At 44.2% G+C, this 13,630-nt stretch overlaps 1 protein-coding gene, 1 long non-coding RNA gene and 1 pseudogene across 2 annotated transcripts in view; 2 read left to right on the forward strand and 1 right to left on the reverse strand.

Moving 5' to 3' along the window:
* The window catches only part of LOC117725058 (uncharacterized), a 156,807-nt gene that overhangs the window by 117,140 nt on the left and 26,037 nt on the right, over positions 1-13,630 (forward strand). The gene's annotated exons all lie outside the window — the stretch shown is intronic.
* The window catches only part of LOC117693229 (coiled-coil domain-containing protein 12-like), a 75,378-nt gene that overhangs the window by 11,199 nt on the left and 50,549 nt on the right, over positions 1-13,630 (reverse strand). The gene's annotated exons all lie outside the window — the stretch shown is intronic.
* On the forward strand, positions 7,206-11,343 carry LOC117725052 (crooked neck-like protein 1 pseudogene; annotated as a pseudogene).

The following is a 13,630-nucleotide window of genomic DNA, read 5'->3' on the forward strand; positions in this document are numbered from 1 at the left end:
GTGCGTGTGTGTGAGTGTGTATGAACACATGTACAAGGGTGCCACAGTGCACATGGAGGTCAGATGACAACTTCCAGGAGTTTGAATAGGTTAGCACAAATTTCAAGAGCTATTTCTCTACCATGTGGAATCCAGGGACTGAACTCAGGTCTACAGGCATGGTGACAGAATGAGGTACACATCCCACACTCCCCCCCCCACACACACACACTGAGGTGGGGCCTCATTGTGTAGCCCAGGCAGTCTTTGAACTCCTTCCTCAGACTCTCAAGTGCTGGCATAACAAGACCAAACATGCCTGGCAATCTACTAGAATTTTTCACTTTTATAATTTTTCCCACCCTCTTTTCAAGACAGGTTTTCTTTATGTAGCCCTGGCTGCCCTTGGAATTAGCTCTGTAGTCCCAGCTGGCCTTGAAATCATGGAGATCTGTTTGCCTCTGCCTTCTGAGTGCTGCAATTAAAGGTGTGATACACTGCCTGGTTTATGTTTGTGATTCTTGTCAGAAGTTATACTGGCATGGCAGTTTGTGTTTCTCCTTCCTTATTAGGGAGTTAAGTCCCCAAAGACCACAGATTGAGATGTCCTACCTTTGTTAGCTTTCTCAACAGCAGTCTAGTCCCAGAGCCAGGGCAGCAGGGGTTCCCAGTCACCAGGAGTCTGACTCCATGCCAGAGATCAGCCTGCTGCTGCCACTGAGAACCCAGATAGCATGGAATCTTTTCATTCCAAGCTGCACTGCTGAGAGCTCTATACTGATCTCTGTCTTTTGAGGGAATTAGAGCCCCAGCCTGTGTGACTACTCAGTGCCTTGCAGTATTGTGTGGGCATCTTATTGAGAATCTATTGATATATAAATGTGACTGATGAATTATATGCTTCAAGAGCTTTGATTTACCGGATTAAGAGGATTTGTTACCACCAGCCATAGGGATGGATGGCATAGAAAGAACTAGCGGCTCTGAGGTAAGAGAACCAGAGCTGGGAAGACCACTGTATTGGGGCTAGCCTTGGAGGTGGTGAGCCTGGGACTGCTGGGGATAGAGTAGCTGGACAGAGCATGGGGTGATGCCAACTTTAATATTTCCTGCAACAATACCATAAGCTCAATTAAACTTTGATTTTCCATCTTCAGGTTTTTCAAGACAGGGTTTCTCTGTGTACACATACATACATAGCCCTGACTGTCATGGAACTCACTTTGTAAACCAGGCTGGCCTTCAACTCAGTTCTGGTTGACTCTGTCTCCCAAGTGCTGGGATTAAAGGGGTGCTCTGACACCACCGGGCTTTTAATAATTTTTTTTTTAAAGATTTTTATGTGTGTTGCTGTTTTGCCTTTAAGGACAGTTGTTAGCTGCTGTATGTGTGCTAGCAATTGAACTCAGGTCCTCTGGAAGAGCAGCCAGTGGTCTTCAGTGCTGAGCCATCTCTCCAGCCCATATGCCCTTGATTTTAAAAAAAATGGTTTGAGAAATAAAAAAAAAGGAGGTCAAGAATTCAAAAGAGAATAGTGAGGAGAGTTCTATGGAAAAGTTTAAAGGAGGAAGGGAGAAAGGGTAATTATAGTCTCAAAAAAGGTCCTTTTTTAAAATTTGCCACATGGCTTCTGCAGTGAGAAGCTGCCCACATGCCCTGGTCATCTGAGTCAAACCTATAGCAGTGAAGTGACAAATGTCACAGACAAATTGCTCTTACAACTAGCCATGGGTTTTGTTTCAGAGATGGGTTCTCATAATGTAGCCCTGGTTGGCCTGGAACTAGCTCTGTAGACCAGGCTGGCCTCAGAACTCAGATCTCCCACCTGCCTCTGCCTCCCCAGTATCTGGATTAAAGGTGTGCACCACCACATTTGGGCTCTTCACTTCTTAGCAACACTGAAATCACCAGCCTGGGCTTGCAAATAGACTTTTATTATCATTGAGGAAGAGGACACATAACCTACTCAGTTTTCAAGAACATATGTTCAAGGTATATCAGAAATATCAGATAGTTGTGGGTGGGACCATTTGTCATCATTTGAATTATGCTCACATTGTCATATAATGTTTTGTTATAAGAGCTGTCAAAGGAAAAACAAGATGTCAGTACTCAAATGGGAGTGAAGCTTATCAACTGATAATTAGACTATCATGACATTACAGTCCTGAATTTGTTTTAAAACTTTTTAATACTTACTTGTCATGTGTGTATGTATATGTATGCACTCCTGTGTGTGTACCTGAGTATGTATGTGCCTATGCATGCATGCCTGTGTGTACGAGTAACTGTATACATGTGTGTGTGTACCTGTGTGTGTGCCTGTGTGTGTGTGTTTGTGTGTGTGTTTGTGTGTGCCTGTGTGTGTGTGTGAGTGCATGCCTATGCTCATATACATGGAGTGGATAGATAATAACCTGTGGGAATCAGTTCTCTCCTTTCACCAAGCAGGTTCCAGAGACTGAACATTCTATTCTTACACTTTTCCAAGGTCCTTACTTCCTTGACATCCCCCCTCATAAATAACAGTAACCTGCCATTTCACCTTTTGCTTCAGACCCTGACCTCAGCCTACCAAGTCCTTAATGTCATGCAACCTGGGCACTTTAAAGATTGCTGGCTATATGTACACGGTGAACTAACTCACAATTGCCACTTACATCATCTGCAGTGACCCTGTCAAGTCATCTTCAGCTGTCACCAGCTGCCCTGACTCTGCTGTTGTCAAGACCCCGTACCTTTTCTCTATCACTCTTAACTATAGACTTAAGGTGTTTCTCATACTAATCTATATATTCAACTATCATATTCACAAGGTCAAAATTTCAAGTTTCTTTAATTGTCTTTTAAATGTAACCTTAAAAGGTTTATCATCGTGCTAAATGTAAATAGAATCAATCTCACAGATAGAAGGAAAAGGCCCTTCTTGCTCCTTCTGCTCCACAAAAGGTTTTTGTCTTCCCTAAATGCATCTCAAATAGTGTTCATGCTGTTAACAGATTTATCTCTTTTGTAAACTTATAAGCTCTAAGAAACCCACTCAGATCCATGTATCATAGACCAAACAGACTCCATCTAGATAAGTACACTTGCCAATCAATAGCCTAAGTTTCTACCTGTTACCTATTCCAGAGGATGGGGTTCCCCTCTTGTTCCCTGGGATTGGGACTTCTCTCACTCCAACCACCAAGACCTAAGGGTTTCAAATATACACCTAAGAAGATTATTCTCCCCAAAGTACTAAACTGTATTCTCTACCTCTAATATATATATTATATATATACATACCATATATATATATATATATATATATATATATATATATATATATATATATATATATATATTTCAGCATCTTGCTATATCCAGGCATCTACTCAACATCTGTATCCAGAACAGCTCCAGAGAAACAACAGATGTGCCAGCACCTGCTCTCACAGACACAGATGCTTCTACTACACCTGCTTCTTCCTATCCACAGATGGTCCCACAGATCCTAGATAGCAAAGAAACAGCCAATTCTCCTAAGACTGGACCAACATCCCCATCTTCGTTTTCTTATTTTTCACAGGGACACAACACCTCAAAGTCAGCAGGAAACCACTAAAGATCAAGATGGTCCTATCCCTGGTCACCACCACCTCTTTCTAGTTTCTCCTTTTAAAAATTAAAGCAAAATGGAGGAATGTGAGCATGCCTTCTAGGCTCCAGCCTAGGCAACAGCCAGGTAGGCCTGGCTTGCCATAAAAGGGGCTGTTTGTCCCCTCCTTGCTCTCTCTGCCTCTTCAGTCTGACTCTTTTCTCTCCTTAACCCCCTTTTCCCTTTTCACTCTCCCCCTCCCCACCTCTCTTTCTCTCCTCCCTTATCATTGCCTTAAATAACCTCTATTCTATACTATACCCATCATATGTTTGCTACCTCAGGGGGAATGGATGCCTCAAGGTCGGCCCACCAAGGCACCCTCCCACCTCACCAGACTTTGCTCACAAAACATATCCTGGTTTTTTAAAAACACAACATAATCTACTTCTTCCTCTGTCTGCTCTGAACTCTTCTAGATGCCTCTGGCTGCTCTCTCATATCTACAGTAAACAACCTTAATCATTATCCTGGACAGTCATGTCAGCAGTTTCTTTACTGAATCCCCTCAAATAGCAAAAAAAAAAAAAACAAAAACTAAAACAAAAACAAACAAACAAACAAAAAACCTCAAAGCATTTCCAGCAAAATCAGGAACAAGACAAGTATATCCACACTCTCTACTCTCCCTCAAAATGGTATTGTTTTAGCTAGAATAATCAAACAAGAGAAGCAAACAAAAGGGATGTCAATAGGAAAGAGAAGCCAGAGTTTCCTCATTGGCAGACACTATGAGCCTGTACTTAGAGACCCCGAGACTCCACCGGAACACTCTTAGAACTGATAAACTTCTAGCAGATTGATAGGCTATGAAGTTAACATGGGAAAGAACATTAGTGCCCTTCCTATACAGCAATAGACACAGTGAGAGAGGATCAGGGAAGCCATTCCATCCACAGCAGCCTTGAAACACCACCCTAAAAGGGCCTGGTGGATGTGGTACACACTTTTGATCCCAGCAGGCAGAGATTGGTAGATCTCAGAGTTTGAGGCCAGCCCAGTCTACAGAGCAGCATCCCCCAAGGTTCTTACACAGTGAAACCCTGTTCCAAACCAAAAATACAACAACAAACAAACCCTGGAGTAAGAGGCCAGAGTGATGGTTCAGCAGCTCAGAGCAAGTAATGTTCTTGCAGAAGACCCTAGGTGGGTTCCCAAAGCCTACACAACATATCAGTCTCTGGCCTTGGCCAGCAGGCACCAACCACAAACTAACACAGGCACATACACATATAAAATAAAAAATATATCTGGCACCAACCATAAACTAACAAGGCACATACATATATAAAATAAAAAACATGTCCTAAAAAAAAAAAAAGGAATACCTGGGGAAACCCGACCTAGTATGTGAACAATCTCTATGATAAAAATTTTGAAACACTGACAGGCACTGCAGAGATGGCCTAGCTGAGGACCCGAGTCCAGCCCACAGCTCCAGTGCCCACAGCTTACAGCCATCTACAACTACAGTTTTAAGGGACTTGACAACCTCTTGTGACCTCCACAGGCAGCAGACACACTTGTATCACACATACATATATACACAAAAAACACTCATAAATCTAAAAGGGGGGGGGAAATCAGGTGTGTGGTGTAAACCTTTTGACACATGGGGAGCCAAGATAGGTGCATCTACATGGGGACTTCTAGGACAGTCAGGTCTATACATGGAGATCCTGTCTCATCATCACCAACAACAAAAAGATGAAATCACAATTCATATCCAGGTAACTTTTGCTACTCATTGGCCAGACTGACCTCATGAATATCCCAGGCAGAAATCTGGGCCTTGGGATTTGCAATACAGACAACTGATCTGTCTTGTTGGTTTCTTGTTAAGCCACACCCGGAGAGATAACATGCATGTTCCCGAAATCCTGCAAGGAAACCCCAACAATATTTGGACACCAGACAGTTGAGGGGCAACTCAAACCAAAGAAGAAATGTTTCAGTTTCCTCTACCTTGTTGAAGGCTTGTATAAAAGTTGAGGGAAGGATGAAGCAGACACAGTCAAGCACACTGGAGGTTGGCCATTGGTTCAGATACAGTTACTCTTTAATGTGCTTCTATACATACAAAATGGGTACTGTGGGCTGGGTCTGAAACTCAGTGGGCAGAGTGCTTGGTTCTGTTCCTAGAGGCCTATAAACCGTAACCCAGTTCTCATTTGGAGGCAGAATAATCAAGGTCATTTGTGTTTTCTACATGAAGAATTTGAGGTCAGCCTGTAGTACATGAGATCCTGTCAAGGAAGGAAGAAAGGAAGGAAGGAAGGAAGGAAGGAAGGAAGGAAGGAAGGGAGGGAGGAAGGAAAGAAGGAAGGAAGGAAGGAAGAAAACAAAGGAAAAAGAAGCAAAGAAAGAAACAAAGAGAAAAAGAAACAAAACAAATAAAACAGCCAGATATAAAGATGTCCCAGTCCCAGTGAAAGCAAGCTGCAGATCTTGAGTTTGAGGCTAGTGTAGTCTACATATCAAGTTCCAGGCTAGCCACAGCAATATAGTTTCAAAGCAAACAGAAAAGGTAAGATTTTTCCCATCAGGAGAACCAATTCCACAAAGTTGTCTACACACACATACACAGTTCCATGTACACACATCACATACACACGCTAAAAATAAGTGAAAGAAATTTAAAAGTATCTCTCTATCAGAAAGCTGTTCTGAGGAAGTTTTTAGAAAAAAAAAGATAACTAAAGCCTATCTAGTAATTTCCCCATTAAATTCTCTCTGTACTCTAGGGAAGGTATGAAGCCTTCAGGGCAAGGGAGCAATACATAGAGCTGGTTTTAAGATTTTGAGCAATCCAGCACTTGGGAGGCAGAGGCAGGCAGATTTCTGAGTTTGAGGCCAGCCTGGTCTACCGAGTGAGTTCCAGGATAGCCAAGGCTATACAGAGAAACCCTGTCTCGGGAAAAAAAAAAAAAAAAAAAAAAGAAAGAAAAAAGATTTTGAGCAACCACTCAGCAGATCACAGAGTGGTTCTATGGCTAGCCTAGCATGACAGCTCCATCCCATTAAACCACAAGTCCCTTCCTCTTAATGAGTGAGAATGTAGGACTGCAGAGAATGGGAAAAACCAAGTGGGTGTCTCTTCTAGCTAACCTGTTGTCTTCATGTGAATTTCTTTGTAAGTGAAATCTTCTGGCTTTTCCCGGGACTTGGTGTGTTCTTGCCATATTTTATAATGAAAGAACTGCTTCGGCTTCTCCCCCGAGTTTCCACATCGGAGATGGGTTTCTACGCCCCTCGAAGGTGGCACTGCCTACAGCTGCACGCATCACTGAGCTAGACCTGGGTGAGCCCTAGCCATCCGAGGCCCAAGTCCCTGCGGTGCAGCCCACGCTATCCACCCCACTCTCACCTCCTGCAAGCTGCGCTGCTCCACAGAGGACGCCTGAGCGGTTGCTAAGAAAACGACTTGGAGTTTACCCTGATTTTTGCGGCGGTCAAAGGTCGTCCTTTCAAGTTCTGTTTCCGGTTCCGGTTCCGGAATCTAGTTTGTTGTGGGCTGGCTCTGCAGCGCAGGCTGTTTCTTGAAGTCGGTTTCTGAAGTCCAGGTGTGGGCCAGGGTCTCTGGTTTTCCGCCGCTGCAATCATGGCAGCCTCCATAGCAGCCGGGAAACAGCGGATTCCTAAAGTGGCCAAGGTGAAAAACAAAGCGCCTGCAGAGGTACAGATAACTGCTGAGCAGCTTCTAAGAGAAGCTAAAGAAAGAGAACTCGAGCTCCTCCTGCCTCCACCTCAGCAGAAGATCACAGACGAAGAAGAATTAGAGGATTACAAACTACGGAAAAGGGAGACTTTTGAAGATAACATAAGAAAAAATGGAACTGCGATTAGCAACTGGATAAAATATGCACAATGGGAGGAAAGTCTAAAGGAGATTCAAAGTGCTCGATCCATATACGAGCGTGCTTTAGATGTCAACAACCGGACTATTCCACTCTGGCTGAAATATGCAGAAATGGAAATGAAGAACCGCCAGGTCAACCATGCCCGAAATATCTGGGACCGTGCCGTAACAACTCTGCCACGAGTCGACCAGTTCTGGTACAAGTACACACACATGGAGGAGATGTTGAACAATCCTCCTGGTGCTCGGCAGGTGTTTGAACGCTGGATGGAATGGCAGCCTGAGGAGCAGGCCTGGCACTCCTATATCAACTTCGAGCTGAGATACAAAGAGGTGGAGAAGGCCCGCACCATTTATGAACGCTTTGTGCTCGTGCACCCTGCTGTGAAGAACTGGATCAAGTATGCTCGGTTTGAAGAGAAGCATGCTTATTTTGCTCAAGCTCGGAGAGTCTACGAGAGAGCGGTTGAGTTTTTTGGGGATGAGCATATGGACGAACACCTGTATGTGGCCTTTGCTAAATTTGAGGAAAACCAGAAAGAATTTGAAAGGGTACGAGTTATCTACAGATATGCCCTGGATAGGATTCCAAAACAAGAAGCCCAAGAACTCTTTAAAAACTATACCCTCTTTGAGAAGAAGTTTGGTGACCGGAGGGGTATAGAAGATATCATCATGAGCAAGCGGAGATTCCAGTATGAAGAAGAAGTGAAGGCTGATCCACACAATTATGATGCATGGTTTGATTATTTACACTTGGTGGAAAGTGATGCAGAAGCTGACACTGTGCGGGAAGTCTATGAGAGAGCCATTGCCAATGTGCCACCCATCCAGGAGAAGAGGCACTGGAAGCGCTACATCTACCTCTGGATTAACTATGCACTCTATGAAGAGCTGGAGGCCAAGGATCCTGAGAGGACAAGACAGGTATATCAAGCGTCTTTGGAACTCATTCCTCATAAAAAGTTCACGTTTGCCAAAATGTGGTTATATTACGCACAGTTTGAAATAAGGCAGAAAAATCTGCCATTTGCCAGAAGAGCTCTGGGAACTTCCATAGGCAAATGTCCAAAGAACAAGTTATTCAAAGGTTACATAGAACTGGAACTACAGCTTCGAGAATTTGACAGGTGCAGAAAGCTTTATGAAAAGTTTTTGGAATTTGGACCTGAAAATTGTACGTCATGGATTAAGTTTGCAGAATTAGAGACAATCCTTGGTGATATTGAGAGAGCTCGGGCAATATATGAATTAGCCACCAGCCAGCCACGCTTGGATATGCCAGAGGTACTTTGGAAATCATATATTGATTTTGAGATTGAGCAGGAAGAAACTGAGAGAACAAGAAACCTTTACCGACAGTTGCTTCAGCGAACACAGCACGTCAAGGTATGGATTAGTTTTGCTCAGTTTGAGTTATCTTCTGGGAAAGAAGAAGGAAGTGTGGCTAAATGCAGACAGATTTATGAAGAAGCTAACAAGACCATGAGAAACTGTGAGGAAAAAGAAGAGAGGCTTATGTTGCTGGAATCCTGGCGAAAGTTTGAAGATAAATTTGGAACAGCATCAGACAAGGAGAGAGTAGACAAACTCATGCCAGAAAAGGTCAAGAAGAGAAGAAAGGTCCAGGCCGACGATGGGTCTGATGCCAGATGGGTAGAAGTCTATGACTACATCTTTCCAGAGGATGCTGCCAACCAGCCTAACCTCAAGCTTCTGGCGATGGCCAAGCTTTGGAAGAAACAGCAACAGGAAAGAGAAGCTGCAGAACAGTGTACCTTCCCCCCCACCATGAGCAAGCCTGAAGAGACCTTGGTTACCACAACAAGGTCAAGTGACTGGATCTAGGTGGAGTTACCCACCTTGGCTGCCCGGAACACAGAAGCAGAACTGCCCCTGGGCTTGCCTTGAGACATCTCTGACTGTAACCTGGAACGACTATGGATTATCCCACCCATCTGGAACCAGGAGGGGTTGTGGGTTGGGTCTTCCCCTTTAAATTGAGAGCTGCACATTAAAGCTTTGGGTCTTGATCAGAGAACTTTGTCTTGGCCTCATCTCTTCTCGACCTCCAGCCCCTTTCATTCCCAGCCCCCCTTTCAGGTGAACCCAATTGACTTGTGGCCACGGGCGGCTACAGAGTGGCGCGCACAACATGGGACTTGAAAACGGGAGACCGAGCTGAGGAAAGCTGTCTTAGGTGGAGCTCCACGGAAAACAGGACTAAGAAGGTATCCCACACACTTAGGAAGTAGCAAACAGTATTGAAGCTAGCGCTAGTTAAATTTTGAAGGCCGCGTTTGCAGGAAGTGTGTTTTGGGGGATACGGTCTAGGTCAGATAGGTGTTGACCCGACGCCTATTCTGCCTAGTGGGTGACAGCAAATTATGGGCCAGGAGAATTCTAAAAGGGCATTTGCCTGCAGCCTTTGAGAGCTGCTTCAGATGGGAGGAGCTGGGTTGTCAGATAGTGTGTTGGAAGATTTTTTGGCAGAGGTAGATTCATGCTGCCCATGGTTCCCTCGAAAAGGAACGTTGAACAAAAAGACCTGGGAGACAGTCGGAGAGGTTTTGAAAACCACCAGGGCAGATTATAACACCCTCTGCCTTTGGAAACTGGTAAAAGACGCAATTGATAATAAAACAGATAAAGAGACCTCGCAGGCTTTAGCTATTGCCCAGGCGCAGCTTGAAGAGTTCCAAGAACACCCATCAGAAAGCCCTTGTACCAAAAGGGGCATTCTCAACCCTAAATCAGGGAAATGTAGACCTAGTACACTTTCTCCAGCTCAGATAAAAGAATTCGGAAACTCTGGTAATAAATCAGAGCAAGAGAAAGGAGCTGATTTGAAAATAGGGGGTTCCAAATGCCACGAGGAATGGCCCCCTCCCTATGCACCTTCTGCTCCACCTACGGTCCTTGATGCAGCAGAAGCTGCCCAGATGGACATGAAGGCATATAAATTCGAGATGGAAATTAAGCTGCAGAGATTGACTAACGAGCTACAGGAGTTAAAGTGTCAGTCAGGTGCAAAAAGGAGCGATGATTCTGGGATATGTCAATCGCCATTAGAAAGAGCTGTGAGTCAGGCCCGCAGGGATGGGCAGGATACATCTGACTTGTTAGCGTTTCCTGTAGTGGAAGTAGTTGATCAACAGAACCAAAGAACTAGACAATATCAAGCATTAGAGTTTAAAGTGATAAAAGAGTTGAAAACTTCGGTTTCTCAATATGGGCCTACGGCGCCCTTCACACAAGCTTTATTGGATACTGTGGTAGAATCAAATTTAACACCCCAAGATTGGAAAACTTTGTGTAAGGCTACTTTGTCAGGAGGAGATTACTTGCTTTGGAGCTCAGAATGGCGTGAGGCTAGTAAGAAAACTGCCGCGATGAATGCTCAGGCGGGTAATCCTAGCTGGGACCTGAACATGCTTTTAGGAGAAGGTCAATATGAAGGGAATGCTAATCAGGTCGAGCTGCCTGCAGGTGTGTACGCACAGATTGCAATGGCTGCTCGCCGTGCTTGGAATCAGTTACCTACTCAAGGGGATGTTAATGGGAGTTTATCCAGCATCAAGCAGGGTCCTGATGAATTATTCCAGGACTTCGTGGACAGGCTGCAAAAGACAGCTGGTAGAATTTTTGGAGATCCTCAGTCAGGAATTCCTTTTGTTACACAGCTGGCCTATGAGAACGCTAATGCAGCTTGCCGAGCGGCTATCAGACCTTACAAAGCAAAGACAGATTTACATGGATACATTGGTCTTTGTGCTGAAATTGGGCCCTCTTACAATCAGGGTCTGGCCATGGCTGCTGCTTTTCAGGGGACCACTATACATGCAATACTTGCACAGAACTGTAAAGATAGAAGATGTTATAAATGTGGAGATACAGGTCATTTTAAAAATGACTGTCCCAGGAGAAAGGGCGTGGACTATCAACCAGGTCGCGTGTCAGGAATTTGTCCTCGGTGCAAGAAGGGTCGTCATTGGGCTAACAAATGTAATGCTAAAACAGATAATCAGGGCCATCCCTTGTCGGGAAATGAGTGGTGGGGCCAGCCCTAGGCCCCCAGGAATCCACAGCCAACAGCTTATGGGGCCATGAAGCTGTTGCCAAGTCAGGGAAATCTATTTCAGAACTTATTAGAGCAACCCCAGGAAGTGCAGGATTAGACCTTAGTTCCACTACCCATGCCGCACTGACACCAGAAATGGGAGTTCAGACGTTACCTACAGGAGTTTTTGGGCCCTTGCCTCCAGGGACTTGGGGATTACTTTTAGGCCGAAGCAGTAGTATTGTAAAAGGATTGCAAATTTATCCAGGTGTTATAGATAGTGATTATGAGGGAGAGATTAAGATCCTGGCTGCTTCCCCCCAGGGCGTGATAACTGTGCCTACTGATAAGAGAGTTGCTCAACTTGTTTTGGTTCCTCTGCATCTACTCCCTTCCAAGTTTGTTAAGAATTAGAGAGGACAGGATTGCTTTGGTTCTTCTGATGTGTATTGGGTTCAATCTATTACTAATGAGAGACCTACTCTTAAGTTAACAATTGAGGGAAAGAGTTTTGAGGGTCTCATGGATACAGGAGCTGACATCACGATGGTGAGAGGACAGGACTGGCCTTCAGCTTGGCCTTTGTCTGATACGCTCACGCACCTTCAGGGAATTGGCTATGCTAACAATCCGAAACGGAGTTCTAAACTCCTAACTTGGAGAGATGAAGAGGGCAATTCAGGACAAATTCAACCCTATGTGATGCCGAATTTGCCTGTCACCCTCTGGGGAAGAGATCTTTTGTCACAGATGGGTCTTATGATGTGCAGCCCTAATGAAATAGTGACTAAACAAATACTAAGACAAGGATTTTTGCCTGGCCAAGGACTAGGAAGAGAAGGGCAAGGTATTAAAACTTTTAAAGCGCCCGAGCCTCATACTAACTCTAGAGGCTTAGGGTATTTTCCATAATGGCCACTGTCTTGCCTGCATCCCATGCAGATAAAATTCAATGGCTTAATAACATCCCAGTGTGGGTTGATCAGTGGTCATTGTCTAAAGAAAAAGTAGAAGCTGCTTCATTGCTTGTGCAGGAGCAATTAGAGGCAGGGCATATAGTAGAATCTCAGTCACCTTGGAACACTCCAATATTTGTTATCAAGAAAAAATCTGGGAAATGGCAATTGTTGCAAGATCTAAGAAAGGCTAATGAAATCATGGTACCTATGGGAGCTCTACAATCTGGGCTGCCATCTCCAGTGGCCATTCCCAAAGGGTTTCATAAAATAATAGTAGATTTGAAAGATTGTTTTTTCACTATTCCCTTGCATCCTCGGGGTTGCAAGAGATTTGCTTTCAGTGTTCCTTCTGTTAATTTCACGGAGCCGATGAAAAGGTATCAATGGGTAGTTCTTCCTCAGGGCATGGCTAATAGCCCTACATTATGTCAAAAATTTGTGGCACAAGCCATTGAGCCTGTAAGACGGCAATGGCCAATGATGTACATCAGCCATTACACAGATGACATTCTTTTAGGTGGGAAAGATCCCCAGGAGTTGCTTCTATGCTATAGAGATTTACAGCAAGCATTAGCTGATAAAGGATTACAAATAGCTCCTGAAAAGGTACAAACTCAGGAGCCTTATGATTATTTAGGCTTTAGGCTTACAAATCAAGCCATTTGTCCCCAGAAGATAATCATCCGCAGGGACTGTCTAAAAACTCTAAATGATTTTCAAAAGCTGTTAGGTGATATCAATTGGCTTCGTCCCTACTTAAAGCTTACAACAGGCGAATTGAAACCTTTATTTGATATTCTCAAGGGGAGTGCTGATCCTACCTCCCCTCGATCCTTAAACCCAGAAGGATTGTTGGCCTTACAACAAGTAGAAAGAGCCATTGAGGAACAATTTGTTACTTACATAGATTATTCCTCACCTTTACATTTGTTAATTTTTAATACAACTTACACACCTACAGGATTGTTGTGGCAAAAGGCTCCCCTCATGTGGATACATTCAAAGATATCCCCTAAACGTAACATCCTACCGTATTATGAGGCAGTAGCCCATATGATTGTACTTGGAAGGAAACAGGCAGTGACTTATTTTGGCAAAGAGCCAGACACCATTATTCAGCCTTTTAGTGCAGA

This window comes from Arvicanthis niloticus, chromosome 21 (genome assembly GCF_011762505.2).
Source record: "Arvicanthis niloticus isolate mArvNil1 chromosome 21, mArvNil1.pat.X, whole genome shotgun sequence".
NCBI classification, from domain to species: domain Eukaryota; kingdom Metazoa; phylum Chordata; class Mammalia; order Rodentia; family Muridae; genus Arvicanthis; species Arvicanthis niloticus.